The sequence below is a fragment of the Danaus plexippus genome, chromosome 27 (genome assembly GCF_018135715.1).
Source record: "Danaus plexippus chromosome 27, MEX_DaPlex, whole genome shotgun sequence".
In the NCBI taxonomy this organism is placed as follows: Eukaryota; Metazoa; Arthropoda; class Insecta; order Lepidoptera; family Nymphalidae; genus Danaus; species Danaus plexippus.
In genome coordinates, this window is record NC_083555.1 from 3,202,189 (window position 1) to 3,215,850 (window position 13,662).

A 13,662-nucleotide genomic window follows, 5' to 3' on the forward strand; every position below is an offset into this window, starting at 1 on the left:
AATGAAAAAGCCTTTGTGTTATAATCCTATTACCTTTGAGAATTCTCCTATAACTCATCTCGTTATATATGATATCTTTTGAAAGTTAAATCTTTCTAATAGAAAAACGTCATCTTTTATAAAATAGAAACATGAGGCAAATAAAGTGAAAACTAGATTAAACTAGACTAGCTAGACGGTAGTTTATAAATAGAGAAAGCTTATTGGTTTAAATTAATTTTATAGTATAATTTATCTTTGTAAACATGAACATTAATTATCTTATAATAAATTCTTGATTTGAAACACGAATAAAGCCACAATGTCTGTAGTGATGAAGGTATGATTGAAGCTCTTGATTTATTAATCTTGAGGAAGGATTCCTCCAAGTTATTGTTCTATGAGGTAATATAACACCTAGGAATGTGATATTTGATGTTAATATTAGGATAGGATTAATTTAAATAATTTATCCGTCATGGTTTGAATTTTCAAATTAAATTGTTTTGAGAATCGATAGTAAAAGTTCGTAGTAGACTTTTCTTATTTATTATTTAGTAATAATATGTTGGCTTAAATGATTTTAATTGCATGTTTGCTTTTCGGAAAGGGAGTTCTTGTTAGTCTCGTTTTATATCTTTTTCAGTAACCTCACTGCACTCATGAGTGTTCCTTGAGCCATCCCTAATTTTATTGATATATCAGATGATAAGTTAACAGTTTAAGAAATATCGGTTTTATTAAGTTTTATATATATATATATGTGTGTGTGTGTGTGTGTGTGTATATTAAGGGAACACACATTTAATTTGAACCAAACCTTAAAATTCCCGAACGCACCCGAAGTGACGTTAAAGCGATGACATCTGGTTTGCTCACTTTTACGCGGGAAAGTATTTTGTCGATGTGACTTGTCTCTTTGTAAATTGAATTTAACTTATTTAAGATGTTTTGATTTAAGGTAATAATGAATTTGTTCTAGTTATAAGTACTGGCTTTATAAGACAACTTTATTTTTTTAATAATTTTGTTAGAAACCTAAATATATATATACATATTCGTGAGTAATTTAGTATTTCTGTCAAGATTCCTCACTGGACCCCGATCTAGACCCAAATAACAACTATCCAGCTCATCGAAATGTTTCGAATTCCAGTAATCACATATTAGTTTGACTGACAGTTTATCAAAATTCTATTCAATTTATAGTAGGATTCTAAAATTATTACTTAGCAAATATACGCTATGTGCGTACTAGTAATTTGTTCGGATATTATTTATGCCTATATAGAAATCAAATATACTATGTGAAATTAAACTTTCAACTTATTTATAAGAAATATTTGTAAGAGAAATAAATTGTAATGTTATTTTTGAGATTCATTCGGTAAACATCCAGACAAAATATTTTATAGGCCAACCGCGTAGCTTATTTTTCACCTCGAGGTGTAATGGGCGAGGAGATATAACTACTGAGGGGGTTGCAAACGGATGACAGGAATGCGTCGTGTAAACATACCTTAGGGCGCTTTTGACCGCGTACGTGGACTCGCTTACCTGGCTTGCATATATTAATGTCTAATCTTTAATAGTTGTCAATACTATATATGTACATTTGTCACTGTCTACACCTTTTCAAAGACTAAAATTTCGTATATATACTTAGGGATATAATTTCAGTACACGAATAATGTTATTCGTAATTACTTCTATGATGTATGAGAATCTTTTAAAGTTTCTAGCGTTAAAGAATACTGTAGAACTCTAACAAGCGACATTATATTTACATTTTAAGTGACATCATCACAAAATTTATTTTCTTTTTATATTTGATAAATATCAATCTACGTACTGAGATTATTGTTAAAATGTTGAGTCTGTAACTTCAAACATAATATATAACATGCAATAAAAAAATATCAAAGACATGAGTAATCATTCAACAGTGAACTTACCTCGTAATTTTTAACCAAAATATTATTATAACAACAAACAATTTGAGAGTTTTGAGAGAAATTTGATAGTTTATTGAACGAAAGAAAAAAAAAACGCCCTGTATGTTTGGAGTTTTACTTTTTTATGTTATGTTTACAAAGTTCTCTCAGTGTTTAAAATAAGTTATTTATTTCAAATTTTACAGATAGCTCTGTATGTTAACAAGAATGAAATCCTGATTTACTATTACCTATTTTGTGACAAAAATTTTGTTATGAATATTAAAGAACAAGCGACGAATGTGCGAATAATTAGTAACTTTATTTTGCAATAGAGTTTCATTTAGAGAACCTTTTTCTCCATAAACATAACGACACGTCGCATATGAGTAGTTGTTTTTTATCGGAAATTTAAATCGCCGGGTTAGTGTCAGTTATTACGATATTTCAGTACAATAAGTAGATTGGCTGCAAGACTTCTCATTTTTTTTTTGTAAATGTTTTTACGGCTCTGGATACGAGTCATTTGAGCCTTTAAGACTTCTCATGGTTGATAATCTTGCCAGTAAGTAATGTTTTGGTCTTCCACAAATTAAGAGCGTTTTAAGAATGAATTGATGTTAGTTCTGGACAGGCCCAATTGTTTAAGTAGGTTGTAGAGAGATTTAGCTGTTATACCTCTCGCTCGAACTTCTACCGCGTACAAATTTACGACGAACCCATTCTTAGTGATTGAACTCGTAATAGTTGTTGACCTTGACGGCATGGTCTTTGGCTGTTTCATTTCTCAAGAAACCATCAGCTCTATTAACACAAGGTGCTTTAAAATTCGCGAATATAATAATGTCTGACCTGGACGCCGACGTACAGATATCCTCTGGGATTTTATATTGCTTCGTATACGTTTACAATACCATTAGTAGGTAATGTACTTTTTATTTAGTTTTTGTCATTAAGTTACAAGTAATATCGTATTGAACTCCAAATAAGGCATGCTTGAAATTATTGAATACGTAAATTTTGTTTTCTAAATATTTATTAGCCTTATATTTAAACGACACTCAGCTTTATATTTAAAAACTTAAAGTAAATGCAATATAAAAATTTATAATTAATAAGAAGTTGATCGATTTAAGACAGGTAAAAAGCTGTGATTAGTGGAGCTGAGGAATTGTGGCTACATAACATACTATTTATGTATATATTTATTGAACCGAACCTTAAAAACTTATTTTTGTGAAGGAGGGTAGTTGTCGATTCGATTTTGAGTGTTTTTGCGAATTAAATTTTAATCGTTTAAGGTGCTTTGGTTATAGATAATGAGATAAAACTCCTTAAGACGAGTTCGTTCCACTTAAAGTTTGTTTTGTTATTAAAAGTAATAGATTTATAAGAAAATTATATATATTTTTGTGATTTTGTCTTCTGAATCCAAAAAACATATATGGCGAAAAAGCGCGACCACCGATGTTTTAAAAAAAATGAAGGCAACATTACTAATATCACGAACACCTTGTTCTTAACAGTCATCCATTTCTTAGAAGTGTGATAATTTTAGCCAACTTAAGTACCTCTTAGTTAGACAAATAATGGCTATATATATGTGTTTGTTTGTATTAATATACATATATTAGCATATGTATATTTATATTTATATCTGTATGCCGTGATAAAATTCAAGTTTCAGTAACAGCTAATGAACTAAATCAAAGCGAGATGCGCTAACCTAAATCTGGCTCCAAACTTGGATCGTGATTTCACAAACTTTAGAATGAGGTCGTTGATATATTAGTTTATCTCATAAGTTTTGTATTGTACAACTTGAGATCCGTCTACAAAAAATTTTTATTTTTTTATTTTGAGGTGCTTTCTTTACTATATTTGATGTTCGATTCACTTCATAAGTTTCATTTTTATTTTTGTATTACTTAAAAATATATATTTTATCCTATTAATGAACAACTGTATCAGGAGATATTGCTATATTTTATTTTCCCTCCCCTTCCTCGTTTTTATGAAATATTTGTTAGTTATTTTGTAATTTTAGTAAGCAGTAAGTAGTCAAAACGTCGGACTCAAAACAAAAATTTAAATTTAATATAAAAAAAATTTTGAGTGTTTTTTTAACGTTAGGTATTCATAACTTTTTTAATTTAAATCTATACTTTTACACGAAGGTGAAACTACTTTTACTGGTGAACATTTAACGCGCATTATATTGGGGCTCCTATCACCTACACCATGGTCGCAAGTCCCAGGCACTGTTGAAGCTCCTCTCCCTGCAACGCGATGGACTCGGCACCCGCACGGTAAATCTATAGAATGTTAAGAAGTATTGTCTCATATGCAAGGAATGATGAAACTGTTAATATTAAGCGTATCAAAAAAAACTGTGTTTTAACTGTACTTTAGTTTAAGTTCCGAAATATTTTTATCTGATATTTTTAAATAACTCTAAACTTACAAGCTTTGGTTTGCATTATTCTTCGCGTGGAATTCGTAATGTGATTTACAGAGAAATGTATAAAGTGGTAAAATCCACCAGTGGCAGTTATTGATTGCGTTACTTTAGTTTATACATAATGCAATCATTAAAATAACTTTTAGGATAAGTAAGTTATAATCTTCATTCAATTCTGATGACTAAACTACATTACTGTAAGGTTTCATCAATATCCTTATAGTGGATTTTACGTGAACGTATTTTTTCGTAAATACATAGTTAGAGACTAACTGTTGGATTTTTTATACAAAAACGATGCAATTATAGTAAGCATGGCTTCAGATGTGAATTACAAGATATCGTCAAAGTATCCCAATGTCCAATAACACGAATAGTCTTCCTAAAATTTGCTAGTGGAAAGCTATCACAATAAATTTTATTTGAAGATTATTTATGACTAAAGTGAAAGTATAATAAATACTAATATCTTCTACTTCTTTTTTTAAATAGATTGAAACTTATTTAAATTTATTAATTCCGATGGCATGATTGATTTCTCATAGGACTTAATTTCATTCCGACTATTATATTTTAACACGCAAGTCTAGACATCCAACGAATATTCGATAACTGATCTGCATTCGGTCTAAACGATTGCCTAAATTATATTCGGCCGAATATTGAATACTCAAGTAATAAATTTTATAATGTACAAGACACTTCAAGAATTCAAGCCGGTTTCAAATTAAGGTCTTTTCATAGCATTTTTTTGCCATATATTCCGTGAATAAAATATACGAAAGTTTAGATTTGGAGTCAGAGTTTAGATATGGGTTTAGATATGGGCTCGGTATATCACATCATGTACTTACATCATGCACTGTTTCTTTTACATGTAGAATTCCTATAAAAATAAGGAATGAGAAGTGGAACTTTACTTGTTTCATGGTGAGTACTCCTTTCAGTGGGGCAGGAACCTTTACTGCTCATAAATTGTCTATGTGTGGTTAAAAAATTAAGAGTAAAGCGTTGCGTATATCACGTACATGTACTTGTAATGGACTGTCGGCCCATTAGCTCAGTTGGTTAGAGCGTCGTGCTAATAACGCGAAGGTCGCGGGTTCGATCCCCTCATGGGCCACATTACCTTTTGTTATTTTTAATGATTTCATTTTAAATACACTAAAATCTAAATGTTTTCATATATTCGAAAAATATGTTAATTAAAACATATTATATTGGCGTCCCTTAGACAGGCTTAGAGCCATTTTCACAATTTGATGGACTGTTAAATGTAACGTGCGTCCCGCCAAAGTTGTCAAAATGCCAAACAACAAGGTCTGTTTAAGTACCTTGACAAGTGGAAGAGAAGGTTTCCTAAACTTTCTTCTAGGCATGCAGATTGTGCTGAAAAACTGATTGGCAGTTATTGTTACCACTGGGGTTTCTTTAAAAATATATTGATAAAATCAAAAGAAGAATTAGATCTAGCTGACGCAAATCTCGAGTTACCTGCACCTTGAAAGAATTGATTAACCATGGACACAAACGACAACAAAAAAAAAGAGAATTCCAGGTATATAACCCCTGTACGCAGGCAGTTTATCAATAATTATTTTAAAAGATTGCACCAAAACAATGCTTTATAATATATTAATGGCGACGACGGTAGAATACAAAATGTCACCTCTTTGTCTGAGTGGTACTACGTACTTAGGACCCGTGCTAGAGAAGGAAACCTCGAAATAAAATCCTCTTTTAATAAAACTTATATGATAATAATGTTCAAAAATACTTAAACTTAAGCTAACATTACTGTTTTATTTTGTTAAGTTCTAAAGTTTCCATTTGCGTTTTTATTTCTTCCCGTTTCACTTGCTCTTCGAGTAATTTAGTTTTTCATTCTGCGTCTCTCTGAGCACTTTGTTTCAATAATTCTATTTGTTATATTCAGTTTTGTAAGACTTTGTCAGGCAATGAAGTTTTTGGTCTTCTCCAATGAAGCCACGATGAAGATGATGATAAAGTATTTTCCGATAAATAGATTAGACACCTTGGTCTTTAATTGCTGGTCGTGCAATTTCTCAAAATGTTGTCTGTATTCATAAACAATAATGATAGTTATGCTAACACAAATCACAATACAGAATATATAATACAATTAGGGTTCGGTAGTTGTACATATTTTTTAGTTATATTACTATAAGAAAGATAGTGTCAAAATAACATTGTAATTTATATAAAAACAATACTTACGTCTGATGGAAAATTTTCTTTATTGACTTCTAGTGCTTGTGAAGGTCCAGCATCAGTAATGATAGAACGTAGAATAGAAATAAATGTTTTTACTACAATAAACGACTATAAATCAACATTTGTATTTTTTATAGATAATGCATTGTACTTATTTTTTACAACTGTACTTGTAGATCTACAAAAACTGATCAACTTGTTTTCAGATAAAGACATTTTTGTTTCAGTTTCTGCTAAAACGTCTACATTGATTGAATCTTTTCCTCCTAAAAAATAGATGTCTAACTCAAATCTATTATCAAGCACATCTGAATTTGGTCTTAGCAAAGACTCTATTTGTCCTTGTAATGGATCGTAAGTATTCATTGACTTGGCTCCTCCTGAAAATAAATATAATAACAATGTGTATGTTCTTGGTGTTTGAAAACTAGATGATAAACAATGTGTACATTATGAATTTGTAATGTAAAAGGAGAAATAATTACAGATGTCACCTGTTAAATGTGTTTCCCTTTTTGCTAATACTTTCTTTCGTATTCCTTGGTTCTTTTTATGCTGGCCCAGCACGTTTGTAGTTGGTCTAAGTTTGTATTGCAGAAGGAGCTGTTAGTTTTTCCCATCCCTGATTTTTTGTGGCAGTAGTAATAGCATCTGTTTCCTTTTTACCTTAAGAATTAAAATTTCTTTTTCATTTGATGAAATATTTGGCCCTAAGCTTTTCTTTGACATTGCATATTAGGTATTATATAAAACAGTCACAATTCACATCGCCAGTTACACGTAGTAAATTGGAGAGAAAATTCCTTGCGCGCCAAATCTATGCAATCAACGATAAATGAAATTTGATAGTCTGTTAAGGTGCGTATTAAACGACCAAGGGATAAAGAAGGGCATCGCAGCAAACATATCACGCTAATCGTGATAACTTCAATTCGGTCGTCTTATAACAAGAACGAATATATTGGTAGTCGATCGTTTAATATTACATTTAATAATTCGTTTTTAATTTTTCATCTTGGGGCGTAAATGTTTTGACAGACTATCATATTTTTGAACATTCATAAGTAAATGACTCGTTTAGATTTAACAAAAAGAGTGTCAGAGAAACTGGTTCTTAAATTATGATATTTTATTAAAAATTTTATATTATAAAAATATATGAAATAATGTTTTTAGTGTATTAAATTTCTCTCGAAGCTACGAGTCAGACGACAAAGGCTGAATCGTCTTCTTGTTGAAGTAATTACCTTCAGAGATACACAAAACAGCTATTTATCATTACTTTAGTTTGCAAACGACAGATTGGTAACAATTCGTAATTTGTCTTGACTTGTTATAAACTCATTGTTCTTCGCTAACTTTGTCAAGTCAAAATAAAAGGTTATTTAAGTTTTAAATTCAAATATGCTATTATTATCTATTGTATTATAATATCTCGTCTGCCCGTGATCACGGTTACAGCAAAATAACCGAAACGTCGGGAGTGTGTAGTTTTTAAAATAATAAAATACGATACGTAATCCGAAAAATATTAGTTTCATTTAAATATTGAATATGGTGTGTAGATAGTAATAACAAACTGTCTTCTTTTGTCGTTTAGTTTATTTCTCATTAAGATGATATGTATATTCACTGCTTGAAATAATTTTGTTCGCCTTTTTCTCTTTTTGATATGTATATTCACTGCTTGAAATAATTTTGTTCGCCTTTTTCTCTTTTTGTTGTCAAATAGGTAAATATATATATACAAATATAAGGCTAAAATCATTTTAAAAGGATTTTACTAGGTATTAGATAATAACATACACAAGAAAGAAATAGAAGATGTTTGAAATTATAAATATTATATATGGGATTTGGATGAGAAATATTTTTATTGCCTCAACTATCAAGTTACTGTCAGATGAATAACAAAATAAATGTTAAAAACTATTTATTCCTAGAGTAATTAATTAGATTTCCAGTTATATACAACACAGGGTAAACAGTTAAAGTAAAAAAATAACCAGAACATGTACACGGGCGAATCCATAAGCGAAATCTTGTATCAATTACATTTTTATAACAAAAAATTCTATAAAATCTAATTACTCTAAATTTAAAGACACTATCGTTCGAACGGAACAAAACAGCTTTTTACTACACTTGAGATTTATTTTAGTTAAGATTTCTGTAACATATTTTGTCCTGTTTTATCTCGGAACACATTTTTCTGACTACTTTTGTGAAGTAAATTTTGCATTGTTGTGTTATTTTAAAATTAAAGTAAAGATGTTGTTTGTCTATGAGGAAGTGACTGATGTTGTTTACCGAAAATTTCAAATATAATAAAGATAAGGAAAGAAAAGAGGCAGGAAACATTGAGAGGATCATAAGCTACTTAACTAAGTAATTATTAGATGAGAGTGCATTGTCTTGTTTATATCCTGTTGTATTATAATTAGATTGGATGCTGCTGACTTATTACACGGTAGAATTTGTTGATGTAAATATATAAATAGACTAATATATACATGTATGTACATACATTATAAGATTATTTATTATAAGATTGCGAATCAAATAAAATTCATGATAAAGTTAAATATTTTGTACGTTGTTATATGTACATTTCTCTCAATATAGTTACTATCACGTATTCTAAATTTTCGTTTAATATTTTCAGTATCAAAATTGAGGTTTATTAAAAGTTCAGCTTGTAGAACGTGATTTTTTTACTATTATTTTAATAAATTAAGAAAACAATTGGTTAGATGGTTAATCAATAAACTATTCCTGACCAATTGGGCATTTGATACGAACGAATTTGTTTTTAAATGGGATAGCGTTTATTGAGGGAAGATATATTTTTATTTTTGCACTTTCTTTCTTATTAATATACGTTACCGTTTCGTCAACTGATGTGTTATTTAAATTCATTATATTATATTATACTAGAACATTTGACAAATTCTGATAATAGTATTAATTGTATGTAAAATTATTTTCACATAAAATTTCATATCCTTACTAATAAATATTATCTCACGTAGAATCAAATACTTTCTCCTTATTTATCACTTCATTTCTAATCACAATAATTTTACTATATTTCATTTAATTTCAGTCAATGTAATACAGAACAACAATACCCTACTTCAGAGCAACCAGCCTGAACAACTAACGCGTAACTGTAACTGATCTTATGGTGTAAATAACCAGCTGACTACTTGCTCACTCGAGGGTAGCTTGAGTTATCAGTCAGTTGGTGAAAAACACCGCCTGCTATATATTGTAATGTACACTCCTTTCGATTACGCTCAGGAACCGTATTTGAGAGTATATTATTCTAATAGCGCTTTGACCAGCACTTGGTAGGCTATAACCTGATGAGTCGATTACAAGAAAACACCTTGATACTTTAAAATGATTTTATATCTACAAGTACTACCGTCTCGATCGGTATTCAACAGCGAGTGATCGATCGAGTTCCGTTTTAAAAATCTAACCATACTCAAAAACACAATAAAATAATACCCTACGTGAAAAAAAACTATCACTTTACAAAAATAAATCGGTAAAACATTCCCTTTAAATCGATATAAGTTAAGTAGTCATAATTTAATACATTTAGAAGTTATTATAAATATTAACGTCATTTAACAAACAAAATGTGATATTCCATATATATTATAATTATTTATTATGGTTACAATCTATGTAAAAACTTTGTACACATTCAGAGTTTAATCTTAACATGACCAACATGTGGTTTCTTAGGAAAATACCATCTGTAATAGTACACAGTGCATTATAAATAATAAAACGACGTTTTTTTTCATGACGTCACCGACCAATGACCAATAGTCGAACAAAATTAACGTGTTCTTTGAATATTTTTTTAATTCTGCTTATTTAAGAATTCTGATGAGAAAAAATCTATTACGTATCAAGCGATTTGATTACCCTACGCAACGAAGTTGAGAATAGTCCGGCATAAAAAAAATTCGCTTTAATAATCTACACTTAAAATACATCGTCTGTTTGTTTATACATATGTGTTGTAAAATTGTATTATGAATTAAAAATTCTAATTAAATTTCAAATCTGAGAATTTTTTTTTTGTTATTCTTATTGCTTCTTATATGTCTGTCTGTCTTTACAGTTACTCATCTTTCATAAAGTCTACAATCGGAATAATCCAGACGAAAATATTTATTCAAAATCCTTATACTTTTCATGTAATGCCAGAAATCTGAGACTAGTTATAACTAGGATAGAAAACCCACAATAATTTTATAAATTATCACATATAAAATTACTTTTATTTCACCTTTTTACTACGACTCTTCATAACTAAACAATACATAAAAAATTAAAATATTTCAAGTTGATATTTAAGGGAACAAATAAACAGCTCAGTTTAAATAAGACGTACTCCTGATCACAAGGATTTGCAATTTTTTGTGAACTTTAGAATATAGATTACATTAAAATTTAGACATGGCCGCCCTATCTATTCATACCTATTTTCTACATTTATTCTGTCCCCTGTCATTTTGTCGTCACAGTTATTAAATGCTTTTGTTACGTACAGCAAACAGAGCACTAATTTTAAGGTATAGCATTTTAGTCTTCAGGCTTTAAAACCCGATAGCATTTCTAAATTGCCTCAAAAGCGTTAGAACTTTGTCTATTAAATTATATATTTACAGGGAGAGTGTTGCGTGTAACGGAACGTGAATGCAGGGGACTGTCGGCCCATTAGCTCAATTGGTTAGAGCGTCGTGCTAATAATGAGGAGGTCGAGGGTTCAAATCCCTCATAGGACAAAAAATATTTTGTAATTTTAATAGTGGTCTTTATCTAAAAGTCCTTATAAGATATACATAACAAATAAACTAATTTGTTTGACTTTTTTGTTACCTATTTTTAAGATAGAAGATGTGCTATACTTTTAGTAAAGCGTGTCTGAATTAACAGTAAACTGCTTTTGTTTTGAAATTAAGTTAACAATTATGGTTACATTTGGTACAAATGAAAGGATATATTAATTTATATAATATATTTGTTTCTTAATTACATTTGGCGGTAGCGAAGGAGGTAAGAAAATTCAGTTTGACTTATAAAACTATATGCAAGTTACAATTAAGACTCGTTAGTAAGTATATTGTAAAGAGATGTCTGTAGGTCTGCGATTAGTTTCAGACTGAATATATTTAAAAACCCATTTCCTATTTCCACCGATTGTGGAAGGCTTGCGTGTCATCTTCACTTTCCCATTCCCAGCGATTGCACAGAATCAGTATTTGGTAATGAGATCTAAGATTTTCGCGATTTTTATTCATTTAAATGAAACTAATATTTTTCGGATAAACTACGCGGATTTTTATTATTTAAAAACTAAATAATCCCGACGTTTCGGTTACTTTTCATTATGTAGTTTTTAAATAATAAAAATCGCGTAGTTTATCCGAAAAATATTAGTTTCATTTAAATCAGTATTTAGTACTTAACATCATTGCTTACTATAAAGATATTCCTCAGCTTTGCTACTTAACATATTTGTGTTTGTGGATGTTGTTACTTAGTGCCTATGTTATTTTTTGTCTGAACAGGTTTTAAGTGATCCCTCACCGTCTGATAGGATTTAAGCGACTTTTAGGCAACAAATATTACGGTCATAATCTAAAATGAAAATGCTAGTGAGTCACTTAGTAGTATTTTTTCTATTTAAACTTACGAGTAACGAGTGAATATATGATAACTGATAGATTATCAAATACCCATTCGGATATAAAATTAGATTACTGGTGTCTAAATATAATATATAATATAAAATTAAAATTAAAATAATTAACTATACGCTTAGCGAAATGATGTAGAATTGTAATGTGAAATATATTGTCTCTATGAAAGTTTCAGATAAACATAAAAGTTAAAAATCCTTTATATTTCTCCCAATGGACAAGCCTCCGACAAAAGCATTTAAAAGGCTTAATTTGTTGGCGATCATTTTGTAAGGATTCGTATAATTTGTCTTGACTTATTTCGAGATACAATTTTCTTTGTCATTATTAAGTGTAGTAATTAAGTTCCTACTGTTTTTAAAATTCCACGTTTGGAACTTGTATGGCTTGTTTCAAATTTGGTTAGGTAGAGAGAGGAGCTTGGACAGTAAAGGTTAATATTTAACGCGCGCTAGATAGGGGCCCCTTAAACCTGCACTCGGGTCACAAGTTCCAGGCACTGTTAAAGCTCGTATCAATGCAACGCGATGGACCGGGCACCCACACGGTAAATCCATGGACAGCTGAGAAGTTTCGTCTCTGACATTTAATTCATTTTATATATATAGACATTTAAATCTTGCTTGTGACATTAAACTGAAGATCTTTTTTTTATAATGTAATATATTAGACACCCGCCTTGTCAGGTTGCAATTACATATACATTCTCATTTAATATCTTTTTTTTCTTATTCACAAATAAAAGCAACATTATTTTTATATATGATAATGTCTCGCTGAACGTAGATATTGATTTACAATGTTTAAGGTAGACAGAACAGAAGGAGACTACTGCGTAGTTTATAAATTACCTATTTCCTTTCACAGGTGTCGAGAAATAAATCTGAATAGCTGTTTTTAACTACTTTTTGGTTTTACCCTTTTGCCCGACCATTTTTTTTATATTACTTCTAAATCTAAATTTCCTAGAGACGGCAGTTGATGACAGTTTCTTAATCGGAAACAAACGGGAGTCTGAAAACTTTTTTTATCAGTTGTATTTTTATTTTTTGTTATGTACAACAAGAAGTTTATTTGTGAAAGTAATAAATAAAATTTTGCACCCAAATTGTGTAAATTTTCCGTTTGTTTTACACATAAATAAACAATGTAAGTAAATAAACATAAATTGGGTTTGTTTTTGACAGATAAAAAATCTGTCAAAGAGCTACCCACCTTATTTTTGTTCGTCTTATACATTTGTTTAATCCCAATATCTTGATCAACTAAGAATCTTATAAATAATAGAATATAATATTTTTATAAAAAACGTAAAAGTAGCAAT

At 29.8% G+C, this 13,662-nt stretch overlaps 2 non-coding genes across 2 annotated transcripts; both read left to right on the plus strand.

The window, feature by feature from the left end:
- Positions 1 to 5,423: 5,423 nt before the first annotated feature.
- On the plus strand, positions 5,424 to 5,497 carry Trnai-aau (transfer RNA isoleucine (anticodon AAU)). Its single transcript has one exon. It is a non-coding gene; the product is annotated as a tRNA-Ile (tRNA).
- Positions 5,498 to 11,346: 5,849 nt separating this feature from the next.
- Trnai-aau (transfer RNA isoleucine (anticodon AAU)) lies at positions 11,347 to 11,420 on the plus strand. Its single transcript has one exon. It is a non-coding gene; the product is annotated as a tRNA-Ile (tRNA).
- Positions 11,421 to 13,662: the final 2,242 nt, after the last annotated feature.